This window comes from Erinaceus europaeus, chromosome 9 (assembly GCF_950295315.1).
Source record: "Erinaceus europaeus chromosome 9, mEriEur2.1, whole genome shotgun sequence".
Lineage (NCBI taxonomy): Eukaryota > Metazoa > Chordata > Mammalia > Eulipotyphla > Erinaceidae > Erinaceus > Erinaceus europaeus.
Window position 1 is genome coordinate 81,441,801 of NC_080170.1, and position 17,536 is coordinate 81,459,336.

Here is a 17,536-nt window from a genome sequence, read left to right on the forward strand (position 1 = left end):
AAGAGGGAAAGAGACAGAAAGACACTTGCAGCACTGTTTCACCACTCACAAAGTTTTCCCCCTGCAGGTGGGGACCAGAGGCTTGAATCCAGATCTTTGTGCTTAATGTATGTGCTTAACCAGGTGTGTCACCACCTGGCCCCTATTTCATTTTCTTTCTTCCTTCCTTCCTTCCTTCCTTCCTTCCTTCCTTCCTTCCTTCCTTCCTTCCTTCCTCCCTTTCTTTTTTTCTTTCTTTTTCTCTTTCTTTCTTTTTTCTTTTATTCCAGAACACTGCTCAGCTCTGGTTTATGGTGGTGCAGGGGAATAAATCTGGGTTTTTGGAACCTCAGGCATGAAAGTCTCTTTGCATAACTATCATGCTATCTACCCCTGCCCACCCCCATTTTTAAATATATTTTTTCACTTTTTTATGATTAATAGTAGGTTACAAGATTGTAAGATTACAGTGTACAGTTCCACACCACACCCACCACCAGAGTTCAGTATCCCCACCATTCCACCTCCCAAAGATAACTACTATAGTTCTCACAAGTCTTAGAAGTAGTTTGTGGGAGTCAGGCTGTAGCGCAGCGGGTTAAGCGCATGTGGTGCAAAGCACAAGGACCGGCATAAGGAACCCGGTTCGAGCCCCGGCTCCCCACATGCAGAGGAGTCGCTTCACAAGAGGTGAAGCAGGTCTGCAGGTATCTATCATTCTCTCCTCCTCTCTGTCTTCCCCCTCCTCTCTCCATTTCTCTCTGTCCTATCCAACAACGATGAAAACAATAGTAACTACAACAATAAAACAACAAGGGCAACAAAAGGGAATAAATAAATAAAATAATATTTTAAAAAAAGGGAAAAAAGGAAGTAGTTTGCTTGCTTCTCTTCCATTTCTTAAGATACTGGTCTTTTGTTACTGTGTCTCTTTCTTTACTCAATCTTGGAAATTTGGGGATTGACTGGCAGATTTTGCATATCTGCTTGCATATGTGTATATAAACTTGTGTAGTTTTTTTCTTTTATCATTTTATTGGGTGGTTAGTGATTTACAGTATTATTGTTGACACATGGGTACAATTTCTCATCTCCCTGTGATGGGTGTCTGCACAACACTTTCACCCCCACCTAAGTTCCTTTTCCTTTATCATGCACCAGGACCCCAATACCCTCTCCACTTTCTCTCTTCCCCTTCTCCCTAAGAGTCCTTTGCTTTAGTACAACACACCATATCTAGCCCAAGTTTCATTTTGTGTTTTCCCTTTCTGTCCTTGTTTAAGTCCTACCTATAAGTGAGATAGTGAGATTATCTGGTATCAGTCTTTTTTCTTCTCCTTTTTTTGGTTTATCTCATTTACCACAATTCATCCCAGTTCCATCCAAGTAGAGGCAAAGAAGGTGACATCATCATTTTTATTTATTTATAAAGTTTTTATTTATTTATTTATTTTTATAAAAAGGAAACAGTGACAAAAACCATAGGATAAGAGGGATACAACTCTACATAATTCCTACCACCAGAATTCCATATCCCATCCCCTCCCCAATAGCTTTCCTATTCTTTATCCCCCTGGGAGTATGGACCCAGCGTCATTATGCGGTACAGAAGGTGGAAGGTCTGGTTTCTGTAATTGCTTCCCTGCTGAACATAGGTGTTGACAGGTTGATCCATACTCCCAGCCTGTCTATCTCTTGCCCTAGTGAGGTGGGACTCTGGGGAAGTGGGGCCCCAGGACAGACTGGTAGAGTCATCTGCCCAGAAAAGTCATTTTGGTGTCATGGTGGCATCTGCAACTTGGTGGCTGAAATTTTTTAAAGTTTTACTGGTGATATAATAGTGGATTACAAGATTTTAAGATTACAAAGAAATAGTTTCATACCATGCTTACCACAGTTCTGTGCCCTCCCCTCTTCCCCTGGTTCTCCACCCTCTCCCTGAAGATTGCCATCATAGTTTGTTTTTCTTTTTCTTTTTTTTTTTTTTTTACAAAATCCTAGAGATGGATTGACTACCTTTATTTTTCTTATTAATAAATACATCTGTGTCACTTCTTTAGATTGCATATGTAAGCAAAACTATCTGGCAGTTCTCCTTTAGAGAAATGAGGATCATTTGGTAATAGATAGAAACTGTAACGAGTCCACGAACACAAACAGCAAACTCAAGAATCTCAAGGTATGATATATGACAATGATGAGAAAAATAAGAGATATAAGGAAGATTTAAAAAGTAATAGAGAGGGGCCAGGTGGTGGCACACCTGGTTGAGCGCACATTACTATGCACAAGGAGTCAGGTTCAAGCCTCCAGTCACCACCTGCAAGGGGGAAGCTTCACAAGTGGTGAAGCAGGCTGCAGTTGTTTCTCTGGCTCTTTCCCTCTCTATCTCACCCTTTCTTTCAATTTCTGGTTGTCTCTATCCAATAAATAATTAAAGATAACAAAAAAATAAATAATTAAAAATAAAAAGTACTGGAGAGAAAAATGACATCATTTAAAACACAAAAAACTATTCACTTAAGTGTGTTATATATAAAATATACATACCATTTATACATAAACATATTACATGTAAATATACTTAAAAGAGTCTTTAAAAAAACTTTTTTTTCTTACCTTCCTTTGCTTAAACATCCTCTATCCATTTCTTCCTCTCCTTTCATGCTTTAAAGTTGTCACATATTTCTACAGTTTTTGTTTCTGAGTCTATTTTTACTGTGTATCACCTTGTTGAGTGTTAAATTGTCCTTGTTTCTTTTTCTGTGGCACTCCTTTCAATAATACAAGTCCAGTAATGGCAAACTCTTTTAGTTTTTGTCTGGTAATGTTTTGATTGTTCCTTCATATTTGAATGATAGTCTTACTAGACAACATATATATTGCTGGCAATTGCTGTCTTTTAAAACCTTGAATATACTATTCCACTCTCTCCTGGCCTCCATAGTTACTGCAGAAAAATTTGATGCAGGTCTGATTATACTGCCTTTATAAGTCACACACTTCTTTTCTCTGGAAACTTGTAAAAATTTTTCTTTGCCTTTGATTTTCAATAGTTTCAGAATGATGTGTCCTAGAGTAAATCTATTTAAGTTTAGAAATTTGGAGACTACCTCTGCTTCCTGAACATCTATATACTGACCAAATCCCAAATGTGGCTTTTTTTCTATTATTATTGAATATGGTTTCTGTTCCTTTCTCTTCTCTCTTTATAAGACTTCTACAGTTCTGATATTTGCTTTTCTAGTGGAGTCATTAATCTCTTGAAGAGTTACCTCATTTTTTCTAAACCTTTTTTCTCCTTCTACTTTGAAGTCAAAGAGTATGGCCAGTTTATTTTCTATTTCTAATGTTATCTCTTCTACATGGATAAGTCTACTTCCTTGGTTTATTGTTTGAGACTGGAATGATTCAAAGTATCCTTTACACCCTATAACTCTGTTTTCAAGTTTTCTTTTTTCTTATCAAATGACTCTTTTAAGTCATAGATTTCTTTCTTTGCATATTAAGTTGAAAGCTTTGTATTTCTTCAAATTTCCTAAAGTCTTTCTCTCCTGGATCTGTATCATTAGGTTCCTGGACATCTTGATTTCCTAATAAGAGATTTTTCTTAGTTTTACTATATTTTTGTTTTTTATTGTTGGCCAGGTGCTGGGTTCTGTTTTGTATGTGAGTTGCAGGGAAAGGAGAGGTTCCATAATATGGTGCCTTATGTCCTTAACAGAGGCCTGGGGGTATAGGAGGGGGACCTCAGACACTATTCTCTTCAGAAACTGATTCCTGAAAGAGAGAACTCAGCTGTAAGCCCTCAAGTTACTCATCTCCTGCAGGACAGTCTGATACCATTCACCAGTGTCTCTATGGAAGCTAGGAAACCTTAGAGTTTGGTTGACTTCCAGCTGCCACAGAGGTACAATGTTTCATTCCCTGGTCCCCCATTCGACCCCAAGTGGTTTCCTGGTGTTCACTCAAGAGCCCATGGCTTCTGCAGCTCTAAACAGAACTTTTACAAATTTTTTAAAAAATGTATTAGTAATTAAATATTGGTTTACAAAACTATGAGATAAAAGAGGCATTATTTCACACCATTTCTACCACCAGAGTTCTGTGTTCTCATTCGCTCTACTGGAAACTGCAGTAGTTCTCCCAAGGTCACAGATATAGGTTGACTATTATTTCTATAACTACCTATATTTATATATACTTGCCCTTTTTTTTTTTCCTATGACCTTGCCTTCTATTCCTTTCTAAATCACATCCACACACATTACTACTTCTGAATGTCCTTCCGTTTTCCTCTTCTCTTTCCGGGTACTGATAGAGTTGGAGTTTAGAGCCCTCTGGTTGTATTCCCCTAACATTTCTCCCCCCATGGGAATGTGAACCAAAATTCTTTATGAGGTGCAGAAGGTGGGAGTTCTAGTTTCTTTGATTACTTCTCCACTGAACATGGGCAGTTGACAGGTGGATCCATACCCCTAGCCTGTTTCTATCTTTCCCTAGTGGAGTAGGGCTCTGGAGTGGTGAGGTCCCAGGGCACAATGGTGAGGTCTTCTGCCCAGGGAGGTCAGATGAAATTATAGTTGCATCTGCAACTTGGTGGTTGAAAGGCGGTGAAGTATAAAGCAGGACAAAGTGTTTAATAAATAGAAACCAAAAAGTAGGAATAGAGCAGATGAGAATAGGGATCTTAAGGTAGAGAGAAGGTAGGAAGTCCACTTTAGGTATGTTCCTAAGGACTCATGCTTTAATAATTTTTTCTGGAATTTGATAACTAACATGTAAGTGGATTAAAAATGTCTGGGAAGGTGGTGTCAGAGTTGAGAATAGGACTAGAAAGCTGGATTAGGGCAGAGAGTAGCTCTCAGACTTTAAGAAAATATATAAATTAAATTGTTTATCCCATCAATCTGACCCAGGGCCCATATATATTCATATTTAGCACAAGAGCCTGTGTAAACTCTGGGTTCCTATTAGTTTAAGCTCACAGTTCATGGTCATAGCTGGGAACATTCTAGGCTGCACTTATTTCAGGACCAGTCTTCCTTGAGAGGCAAGGTAGGATGACCCAACCAGGTTACAAACTTGAAACCTTAAATACTTAGACTAAAAAAATATATACTCAGAATTGAAATCTAGACAGTAAAAAAAACCTGAAATATTCAATCTATTTTTCCCATGACATATTGATTAAATAGTGATTTATAAGATAAGTTAAAAAGAAGTATATTTTAACACTGTTCCCACAATTAAAGGTCTGTGTCTTCACCCCACCACTACCACCACCCTTACAGTGGGCCTGAAAATCCACCCTCCCCCCAGTGTCTTTTACTTTGGTGTAATACTCCAAACCCATTCCAAGTTCTACTTTCTGTTTCCTTTTTTGTTCTTTTTTCTCAACTTCTTTCTATGAGCAAAATCACCCAATATTCATGCAATTATTTTTTAATAATAATGATTAACAAGATTGGACTATAACAGGGGTACAATCCCACACTGTTACCACCACCAGAGTTCCATTTCCCATCATCTCCATTGGAAGCTTCCCTATTCTTATACCTCTGGGAATATGGACCAAAATTCCCCATGGAGTGCAGAAGGTGGAAGGTCTGGCTTCTGTAATTGCTTCTCCACTGAACATAGACATTATAGGTTTATCCATACCCACCCCACCCCACCCCCACCTGTTTCTGTCTTTCTCTATGGGGTAGGGCTCTAGAAAGGTATGGTTCCAGGACACATTGGTGAGGTTATCTGCCTAGGGAGGTAAGGATGACATCATAGTAGCATCTGCAATTTGGTGGCCAAAAGGCAATAAGATATAAAGCAAATTGTTCAATAAACAGAAACCTAAAGGTAGAAATGGAGCAAATGAAACTAGGGGTCTTAGTGTGGGAAGAAATTAGGGAGTATATTTTAGGTATGTTCCATGTGGCCCATGACTTCAGTAATTTTTGCCTGAGCCTAATAGCTAACATGCAAGTGGACTAAAAGTATTGTCTGGGAAGATGGTGTCAGAGTTGAGGATAGGACTAGAAAGCTGGATTAGGGCTTATATTTGGAGATCCCAAATATAAGGAAAGTATACAAATATCATTAACTATAAGCCCCATCAATCTAACCTAGGGCCTATGTATATTTATATTAGCACAGGAGCCTGTTGTAACCTTGGAGTCCCTGTCAGTCTGAGCTCGTAGTCTATGGTCACAGCTAGGAACATTCTAGGCTGCACTCATTTCAGGATCAGTCTTCCTTGAGTGGCAGAGTATGTTGACCCAGCCTCCCTTCAGAGAGTGGGGCAGTCCCTACCATTGCTGCTGTACATTGAGAGCAAGGTCCTGGAGAGGTCCACGAGAGGGCTTATGATGACATTTTTGATGAAAGTGACTTGTGTTGGTGGAGAAAGAGATCTATCAGAGGTCTATGCCCATTATATCAATGTGGGAATCCAAGGATTCCCTGATTAGAGCTCCAGATGAAGGGGTGGCTCAACAGAACTTTTTTTAAGCCACTTGGTTCCTGAGCAGTTGCACAGGCCCTTTGAATCTGCTGCATGGATTTAAAGCAACTGCAAATATGGTGCCCACCAGCAATGTAGTGCTGCATTTCTGCTCTTTGCTCCTGCTGTTGACGTGCAATCACCATCCAACAGGTAGTGATATTCCTTTCTTTATCAATGGTTTCTGATGAAATTCCTTGAATTTTGTTTCTGTAATATTTGTTTTCTGGGGGAGAGCCAACTTTCCATGACTAGGTTGCCATAGTTCCACCCCACAAGTCTGACGTCCTTATTTTTAACAACTGAATAATATTCTATTGAACTTATATATATTTTTTGTTTTTGTTTGTTTCTGGTTTTGTTTTTTACCTGAGCACTACTCAGCTCTGGCTTATGGTGGTGCAACTAATTGAACTGGAACTTTGGAGCCTCAGGCATGAAAGTCTCTTTGCATAACCATTATGCTATCTACCCTTAGCCCAGTGTTTTTTTCTAACCTAATGACCTCTACATGAAAGTTATTTAGAATTTAGAAGGGCACCTAGTGAGTTGGATGTCAAGAAATTACATAAACAGGTGAAAATATTTAATATCCATAGCATTATTTGGTTTTAATCTGATATAAACTATATAAGATATATAAATGCGTTGAATACTATCTGAAAAGAAGCTTCTGAAATAGAACTTAAAGGCTTATTATCTGAATCGGATTTTTTAAGTCTGTTATGACAAATTGCTATTACATTATCCCAAAGAATTTCCATTCATTGTCCTAAAGTTTTCCCTTTAGGTCTAGTGACAAGTAAGCATTTCTTTTTATTATTTTTTATTATATTTATTTATTTTCCCTCTTGTTGCCTCTGTTGTTTTTATTGTTGTTGTAGTTATTATTGTTGTTGTTGTTGTTTATGTTGTCATTGTTAGATAGGACAGAGAGAAATAGGAGGGGAAGACAGAGAGGGGGAGAGAAAGATAGACACTTGTACACCTGCTTCACCGCCTATGAAGCGACTCCCCTGCCTGTGAAGCAATTCCCTTGCAGGTGGGGATCCAGAGGCTCGAACTGGGATCCATAGGCTGGTCCTTGCACTTCCTGCCATGTGTGCTTAGCCTGCTGCACTACTGCCCTACTCTCAAATAAGCATTTCTGTTGACTATCAGAATTACTTATGTACTCTGCTTTCAGTAATGAATCAAACCTCATGCTAGAGTGGGCTAAGCTCTTTTATTTTAAACCTTCTGAGAACCCTGGTGCCTTTCCTTTGTCCCTGAGCTAAGGTACATGCCACTACTAACAAGTATATATTGTTGGGGGAAAAAAAAACAGACCTGCAGTTTTCTCTCTGCCTTTCTATGTACCTGCTGTGTCTTTGAACCATAGTGTTTTACTTATAAACTGGGGTGACCTTGACATCTGCTTTGCAGTGCTATTGTGAACATTATGTGAGAGAACAGGTGTGAGCATACTTTGTTCAGTGCCTAGCACCCAGCAGGCAAGAACCAGCACTCTGATACTGCAACTTAAATGTATTCCCTTAAGGTAATAGCTATAAATCTCGTTCTCAGAATTAAATTCAGTTAGTTTTTTTTTTATTTCTTTATTGGGGAATTAATGTTTTACATTCAACATGTAAAAATACAATGTATTGTATTTACATAAATACAATAGTTTGTACATGCATAACATTCCCCAGTTTCCCATATAACAATACAACCCCCACTAGGTCCTCTGTCATCCTTCTTGGACCTGTATTCTCCCCACCCACCCAACCCCACCCCAGAGTCTTTTACTTTGGTGTGATACGCCAATTCCGTTTCAGGTTCTACTTGTGTTTTTTTTTTTCTTCTGATCTTGTTTTTCAACTTCTGCCTGAGAGTGAGATCATCCCATATTCATCCTTCTGTTTCTGACTTATTTCACTTAACATGAATTTTTCAAGGTCCATCCAAGATCGGCTGAAAATGGTGAAGTCACCATTTTTTACAGATGAGTAGTATTCCATTTTGTGTATATATAACACAACTTGCTCAGCCCCTCATCTGTTGTTGGACACCTGGGTTGCTTCCAGGTTTTGGCTATTACAAATTGTGCTGCTAAGAACATATGTGTACACAAATTTTTTTGGATGGGTGTGTTGGGTTCCTTAGGATATATCCCCAGGAGAGGAATTGCAGGATCATAGGGTAGGTCCATTTCTAGCCTTCGGAGAGTTCTCCAGACTGTTCTCCACAGAGGTTGGACCGATTGACATTCCCACCAGCAGTGTAGAAGGGTTTCTTTGACCCCACACCCTCTCCAGCATTTGCTGCTGTTACCTTTTCTGATGTATGATATTCTCACAGGAGTGAAGTGGTATCTCATTGTTGTCTTTATTTGCATTTCTCTGGCAATCAAAGACTTGGAGCATTTTTTCATGTGTTTCTGGCCTTTTGGATCTCTTCTGTGGTGAATATTCTGTCCATGTCCTCCTCCCATTTTTGGATGGGGTTATCAGTTAGTTTTTTTCATTTTATTTTTTATGCAAAAGTCCTTATCTGCCAAACTGGCAGAAACAAAAGCTCACTTTAGTTCCCTGGGAATTCCTAGTCTTTTAACCTTTTCTCTATTTTGAATTCCTTCAACTTCCTTCAGAAACATTCTACATGGTGAATACTAAATGAAGCTCATCTCTTATAAGTTTCCCTGCTTACTTTTTTACCTAGTGTAAAGACAGTGGGACAAGTATTGCCCAGAAAACAACAGTGCCCCTGTGAACACCAACTCTATCAGGTAGTGGTTAGTCACCCTCCTATTCTATGACTTAGGTCTGCTGCCACCCTGCTCTTGTGCCCTGACATAACACACCCTGGCTGCTCTTATTACATCTATCCTTTTACCTTTTTTATTTATACCTTCTTGACAGGATAACATCTCCTTCCATTTTATGCTTCATTAATTAATCACAGCAATATGCATTTGTCATTCCACACCCCACACCCCCAATCCCTCTTCCAAATATGTACTACAGACTCTCACTGAGAAAGTCTGAGAAAATTATATTTAGGTACCCATCTGACAGTCCTTCCCAGCTGAAGCCTGTATGGTAGGTATGTCTTCACCTGTCACCAACCAAATCCAATACCTCATCAGCTTCACCACCTCCCCCACATGAGTCATCTCTGGGAATCTGAAGATTTGAGAATTACCTAATGTTTCCTTTGAGAGAGTGGCATCATGTGCTTTCATCAGTGTCCTCATTGATACTCCCCTGGGAAGACTAGGGACCCCCTCCCCGCCAATCTATTATTTTTAGTCTTTATTTAGTCATCTTCTCAAGAATTAATGCAAACCGATTTTGAGTGTATCTAGAGTTTGCCAGTGGATATAACGAGTTCAATCCATTAATAGCTCACATGAGAAGTATGCTTAATTTAATCTTCTTCTAACTTCAGGAATCTCAGAATTTAACGAATAAACCTATATCCAATTTAAGTATAATTTTACAGATTTCAAAGAGTATCTTGAATCAGCATTCTTTCTTTAAAGTCCCCCCCCCCCCTTGCCACCTGTTTGACCACTTCTGAAGCTCCCCATGGGTAGGTGCTCCCCTCTGGTGGTCTGGAACATTAACCCATATCCTCTTGCATTATAAAGGGTGTTTTTTATCAGATGAGTGACTTCCAGGCCCCAATTAAGTGAGTCATATTTTTAAATTATTTTTTTAAATTAATTAATTTTTTAACTTTATTCGATAGGGCAGAAGGAAATTTAGAGGAGAGAGATAGGGAAGAAGAGAGACAGAGAGGCACCTGCAGACCTGCTTCACTGCTTGTGACTTTACCCCTGCAGGTAGAGAGCAGGGGCTTGAACCCAGGTCTTTGAACATTGTAATATACGTACTTAACCAGGTGCACCACCACCCATTTCCTTAATTATATATATATATATTTTTTTTTAAAAAAGAAATCTCTTAGTTTTATTTCTTTATTTATTGGACAGACACAGAGAAACCAAGAGGGAAGGAGGAGAGAGGGAGAAAGAGAGACAGCTGCAGCATTGCTTCACCATTCATGAAGTTTTCTCCTACAAGTGGGCACTAGTGGCTTGAACCTGGGTCCTTGTGCACTGCAATCACTTAGGCAAGTGATCCACTTGTTGTTGGGTCCAAGCAAGGAAGATAACTCAAGACCAAGGTCTAATTATGAGAGTCTTTATTTCCTGGCTGGGAGCAGTGGAGGAGAGCAGCAGAGGCCCTTGTTACACAGCTGGTTATATAGAAAAAGATCACAACTTCTGCAAGCAAGCAGGGTACAGAAGCTAATATAGGCAGTTAATTTTAGAACTCTAATCAATTTTAGAACTCCCCCTTTTTGACTTTCCATACCTTCATTTCAGAGAAATCTACACTCACTACTTCCTCTTTCTTCAGAGTACTGGAACTCTAGTGGGGCATGAACTTTCTTGGAACTGACTGATATTATTAGGGTCACTTAGGGGGCAAGATGGTACTCCTCAGGTCAAGCCCTCACACACTGAACAGCTCCCCACCCCAATTATGATTTTATACCTTCTTATAAACAGCAGTGATGTATGCCCCACTGATACATTTTTAAATTTTTATTTCCCTTATATTTGATAGGGCAGAGAGAAGTTGAGAGAGGAAGGAGAAATAGAAAGAGAGACATCTGCCTCACTGCTTTACCACTTGTGAAGCTTCCCCACTGCAGGTGGAGACCAGGAGCTTCATTGATACACTTATTCAAAATTTACATGACAGTGGCGATGTCAATTAATTTAACTACTTCTAACCTTTTAGTATTTTTCTTTCCATATTTTATACTTGTATATATAAATAAATAAATAAAATAAATATCCCACACTGGGACTAAATATCACTATATGACTCACAGAGACAGTTTTTCTCAGATTCCAACCCTGTAACACCTTAAGTCTTTTCTCATTTCCTATTTTTCCCAAGCTCCATTGGCTCACAGCTTTCCTCCCCAACCCACAGCTCTTGACTCTGGAAAATGACTTACAGTGTAGGTCACCTTTTCCTAGGAGGCAGATAGATACATAATATTTATGTATGTGATGAGGGTTGAGTCCATATTACTGGTGGGAGCAGGAATGGGCAAATCAATTCCTGTAGGCAGCAGGGGAAGAGGAGAGGACACTGAATTCCTGTTAATTCTTATTTACTTGCTTTTTCTGAGACCAGGGCTTTGCACCTGTCTGATTTCACTGCTCCCAGACTGACTTTTCATTCAGATAGAGAAACAGTGAGAAAGGGAAGAGACACTGCAGCCCCAGAATTTCCCTTGGAGCTGTGACATCTTTCCTTTGATATCAGAGTCTGAAATTGAGCCACTAGCATAGCTCACTGAATGCCCAACCCATTGAGCTACCTCTCTAGACCACATTACTAATGATGCATTGGGAATTTTTCATTTCTTTTTTTTTTTTTTTCCTCCAGGGTTATTGCTGGGCTCGGTGCCTGCACCATGAATCCACCGCTCCTGGAGGCCATGTTTTCCCCCTTTTGTTGCCCTTATTGTTGTAGCCTCCTTGTGGTTATTATTATTGCCATTGTTGATGTTCGTTGTTGGATAGGACAGAGAGAAATGGAGAGAGGAGGGGAAGACAAAGAGGGGGAGAGAAAGATAGACACCTGCAGACCTGCTTCACCACCTGTGAAGCGACTCCCCTGCAGGTGGGGAGCCGGGGGCTGGAACCGGGATCCTTATGCCGGTCCTTGCACTTTGTGCCACATGCGCTTAACCCACTGCGCCACTGCCCGACCCCTTATTTCTTTTTTTATCACAACACTGCTCAGTTCTTGATCTCTTTCTCTGTGAAATTTCTGTCCATGTCCTCCCCTCATTTTCTGTTTGCTTATTTATTTATTTTTACCAGAATACTGATCAGCTTTATTTTATGGTGGTACAGGGGTTTAAACCTGGGACTTCAAAGCCTCAGGCATGAGAGTCTCTTTGCATAACCATTATGCTATCTACCCTGCCTCTCCCCCCATTTTCTAATGGGGTTGCCTGTTTTTTTGTTTTTGTTTGTTTGGGTTTTTGTTGTTGTTGTTGTTGTTGTTTTGTTTTGGTGTTAAGCTTGCTGAGCTCTTTATGTTAAATACAACCCTTTTCTCCTCAACATCCCAAAGCCTTTAACAACTGACTCATTTCTTCCTGAATCGCTGTCTTTTCTTGTCTTCTAACATTGTATAAACCTGTGAAAATTCCATACTCAACTCCTTTGCTTCCCAGTCTCCATGACCATCATCACTGTCCTTTTTGACTTTCTCACTCTTCACCTTCTTAATCTTTCCTACCAGCCCTTTTCCTCTCCATATGTATTTTAGGCCTGTCATGGCAAAAAACAGCAGACTGAGTGACTTAAAACAACAAGAATTTACTTTCTCATACTATGAAGATTAGAGATATGAGATCAGGGTGCCTGCAGGCTCAGTTTCTTCTGAGGTGTCTGCTGAGTTGCCAACGCTGCCTCCTTGCTGTCTTCATATTGTCTATATCCAATTTTCCTCTCCTTATAATGACACCGTACTGGATTAAGTCCACCTGAATTAACTATTTTAATTTCACCGTTTCTTTAAAGATTCAGTTTCCAAATCCTATCAAGTTAGAAGTTAGGGTTTGAACATATGAAAATTTTTTTTTTATTGTATAGATGCAGCCAGAAATTGAGATGGAAGGGGGAGACAGAGAGAGAAAGAAAGACACCTGCAGCCTTGCTTCACCATTTCCAAAGCTTTCTCCATGTAGGTGGGGACCAGGGACTCAAACCCAGGCCTTTAAACATTATAAGATGTGTGCTCAATCAGATCGGCCACCACCCAGCCCTCGTAAGAATTTCTTGAAGAAGACAGTTCATCCCACAGCACTCTTTCTCTGCCTCCTCCTCCTTTCCTTCCAAATATCAGTCAGTGATTTCTGTTTTTAGTTTATTGTCTTAGAGATGAAGGCTTATTTACTGTTGATAAGAAATATCCATATCAGGCAAACTAAGAGGAAGAATTATTTGAACAACAAGATTTTTCTGATCCATCTCATATCTCCACCACTATCCACTCCTGCCAAACACTTCTCATATACATAGATTTCAGCAGACAGCATTAAAAATATATAAACTAGTACAATTCCAGCCTAAAATTTGGTATAACCTGGCAGATCATGTTCCAGGCAGCCAGTCCCACCACAGTGATGTTGGAAGTCATTCTGGGGGCTTCTTTCCTGGTGAAACTTTAGTCTATCATCCTCTTCGTCTCCCAGTCAGTATCTTCTGTGTCTACCATATTTTACCTTTTAAAATATGGCAAATAGCATTTATTCAAGTGGCATGAACTATTAGTAATACACTTACACATCTCTCCCCCAATTTCTGAGCCCATATTGGATATTGCCCTATATATGTGCCATCTCAACAGGTTCCTAATGCGCTCCTTACTGAAGTCATTATAGTTCCATCCAAACTTGCCTCTGTAGGACTGGTCTAGATTTACCAATGATGCATACATTTTGTCTGTACATCTAGGTTTGAATCCACAGAGATACCTTAGCCAACTTCTCTCCTTCTCTCTCTGTATTACATTAAGTGCTAGTACATAGGAATTCACGGGGGAGTCTTTTTGAAAATATAGATTCACCCAGATTCTAGTTATCACTAAGATAATAATTCAGGAGGTCTGTTTGGTAACCAAGAGTTTCTCCAGATGACTTCATGCTGAGTGGCTCTGGACACCACTTTAAGAAATGTTTGTGATCGAGCTTGCTTCCAGGATGTTTCTATGCCTGTACATTTCTTCTTTTTCTTAACACCTCCTGACTCAGAATTTATTTCCTCTTATCTAGATTGTTATACTGACCTGCAAACTCATCCCTGTGCCTTTCCCACCCTATCTCACACCTTGCAGCAAGCTTGTTTAGTAAATTGTCATGTTAAATATCATTAAATCCTGGCATTTTCCCTCCCACTCACTGTCCAACCAATCAAATACAGATTTCTAAGACAGGTAGGTGATCAAGATAGTGAGTCTTTATTACAGCCTTCAAACCCTCTGCTCTTTGCCACTGCAGAACAACTGCTTTAAGTGAGTGCTTTGTGTTCTTTCATCTACCTGGAATGATTTTTCTCTCCTCATAAGAGCTACCCATCCAAAATTCACTCATAATTTAAGATTCATTTTAATGCCACTTTATTCATTGAATCCTTTCAGTATTCCTCAGGGTAGTTAAAAGTAGAATCTCCATCTCCCTTGTTTTTATGACTTGCAGCATTGAGTTCGGATGGGATCATCCTATAAATAGCCTACACTGCATTTCCTTAAATGCGTTCACTGGCACGTGCCAACATTACAGTGCACATCGCCCTATTCAGCCCTTTTTGGACAGCTTGCTGGCTCTTTTTACAGTATATTTCCATTAGCTTTCATTTCACTCCTTGGAAATGAAATGTTGTAGCTACATGCGCACCAGAGATTATGTTGCATATGTCTCTTTTTATCATGTATAAATAAGATTGTTAAATAGGCCCTGTGCCAGGGAATGTTCCTAAGGGAACATTCCTGTTTAATTTCTCTTCCAAAATCTTTATCATCTATCCACCTCTTTGTTTTGTATTGTTTTTCCTCAGTAAATGTCCATACTTCCAGAGTCTTCTGTACTGGGGTCCCCAAGAGCAGAGACACTTGAGCTAGCATAACACTTGGCTCACAGATAGATCCATTAAATCACTTAAATGGCTTAATATAAGGGAATTGGACAAGAATGCTGACCTTGAAGGGTCTTAGCAGAATTGGGCGATGGCAACTGAGCACAAAAGAAGCAGTAAATAAGGGTCAGATTTGACACCAAATGCAAGTACAAGACCCTTAAATGGAGGCAAACCTGTGCAGGATCTATGAGATCATGAATTACTTGGGGAGAATATCAAGACAGGTTGAGATTAAAGAACTGAGGACATAGGCTAATAAGAGAGGGTGAAAGAATGTTGTCATCCATATGTTTTTGTCACCAGGGCTTCACTGTGCTTGCATAGTTCCACTGCTCTCAGGAACTATTTTGTTTGTTTGTTTGTTTCAGCTAGAAGGAGAAAGGCAAAATGAAAGAGGAGTAGAGAGAGGGAGGGACAGAAAGAAGGAAGAGAGATACCACAGAACTGCTTCACTGCTAATGGTGCTCTCTCCTTTTTTTTTTTTTTATGAGACTACAAGCTAATAAGAGTGTACATCAACACCCTTCCCATCACAAAGGACTGCTTTCTCCTTTTGTGTATGGTGCTCACATCCATGGTAGCCAGAGGCTCAAACCCAGGTACTCACTCATGATAAATTGTGCACTCTACTGAGTGAGTCATTTCCTGGCCCCAGTATCAGTCATCATGTGGGTGCCTTCCTACTTACCACCCTAAATTCTGTCTCCTTGTGATTTGAAAGTGATGTGCTACTGAAAACTTTAAAAAAAAAAAAAAAAGGGGAGAAGCAGGCGATGTCACATCTGGTTAAGCACACACATCACAGTGCACAAGGATCCAGGTTTAAGCCCCTGGTCCCCACCTGCAGGGGGAGAGATTCACAAGTGCTGAAGCAGGTCTGTAGGTCTCTCTGTCTCTCTCCCACTCTATTTTCCCCTTCCCTCACAACTTCTCTCTGTCTCTATTCAAAAGAAATATTTTAAAAAATTTAAAAATGAAGCTTAAAAAAAAAAAAAACAACAGACTGGCTTAAACCTAACCAAATCAGCCTATCAAACTTTCTAGCTAAAATTTTCCCACTAACCAAAGAAGAACCTCTTTTATAAGGGGTAAAGATTTCATTTCTAAAAATAGTCAGTGTTTTAACTTCAGCAAGATACTACAAAGATGTTGTCTTTTTAATTGTTGTTTTATTATGCAAGTACTTTTTTTGCACATAAGTTGCCATATGGGTTCAGTTTCTCATCTTTCCCAGTGGATGGCTTCATACCACTACCATCATGAACCCAGGTCTTCCTCTACCATCATGCACTGAGCTTCCAATGCCTTCTCAATCCCCTCCCCACCACCTTTGTGTTCTTACTGCAACACACTAAGTCCAGTCAAATTTTTACTCTATGATTAGCCTTTACCTTTTTTTTTTCTTAAATTTTATGATCTTTATTTATTGGATAGAAACAGCCAGAAATTGAGAGGGAAGGGGGAGATAGAGAGACACCTGCAGCCTTGTTTCACCACTTGCAAAGCTTTCCCCCTGCAGGTGGGGGTCAGGGGTTTGAACCTGGGTCCTTTCGTACTATAACATGTTGCTCAACCAGGTGCGCCAACACCAGGCCCCTCCGTTGTTTCTCAAATTCCACCTGTACGTGAGATTATCTTGTCTCACTATAATAGACCAAGTAGTCTTTCTTCTGCTGCTAGGACTTCTCTCTCAGTTAATCGATTGATCCCTTTTAATTTTTTCTTTCTCTTTTCTCTTTTTCATTTTTGTTGTTTACCGTTTGTGGAGTAAGAGTAGAGTTCTTCAGTGGTACCACTAAATGTCCTACAATGTACAGAACAGTCCTCACAAAGAATTACCTGATGCAAAGTACCAGGACTGAGGAACCTGTTTTTAGATGCTTACTCTCAGATTCTCCGTCTTCCCCAAGGAAATAGCATACTGAATAGAATTAGTCTTAAATCTTTTCCTTTTTCTTTTTTTTTCCTCTTTTTTTTTTTTTTTTTCAACTGCCACCAAGGTTATTGCTGGGGCAAGGTGCCTGCATGATGAATCCACCACTCCCAGCAGCCATTTTTCTTTTCTCTTCTTTCCTTTCTTCCTTCCCCCCTTTGTTCTTTCCTCACTCCCTTTCATTTGATAAGACAGACACATTGAGAGGATAGAGGGAGATGAAGAGGGAGATAGAAAGAGAGACACTTGTAATAATGCTTTACTGCTCCTGAAGCTTCCCCCTGCAGGTGAGGACCGGGGGTTTGAACCCAGGTCCTTGCATGTGGTAATATGTGCACTCAATCAGATGCACCACTGCCCAGCCTCTCTTCTCTTGTCTTTCTCTCTTCAGTTTTGTAAATTATTA

At 39.7% G+C, this 17,536-nt stretch overlaps 1 protein-coding gene across 1 annotated transcript in view; it reads left to right on the top strand.

Moving 5' to 3' along the window:
• HGD (homogentisate 1,2-dioxygenase) overlaps positions 1-17,536 on the top strand; it is a 66,130-nt gene that overhangs the window by 14,109 nt on the left and 34,485 nt on the right. The window lies entirely within an intron of this gene.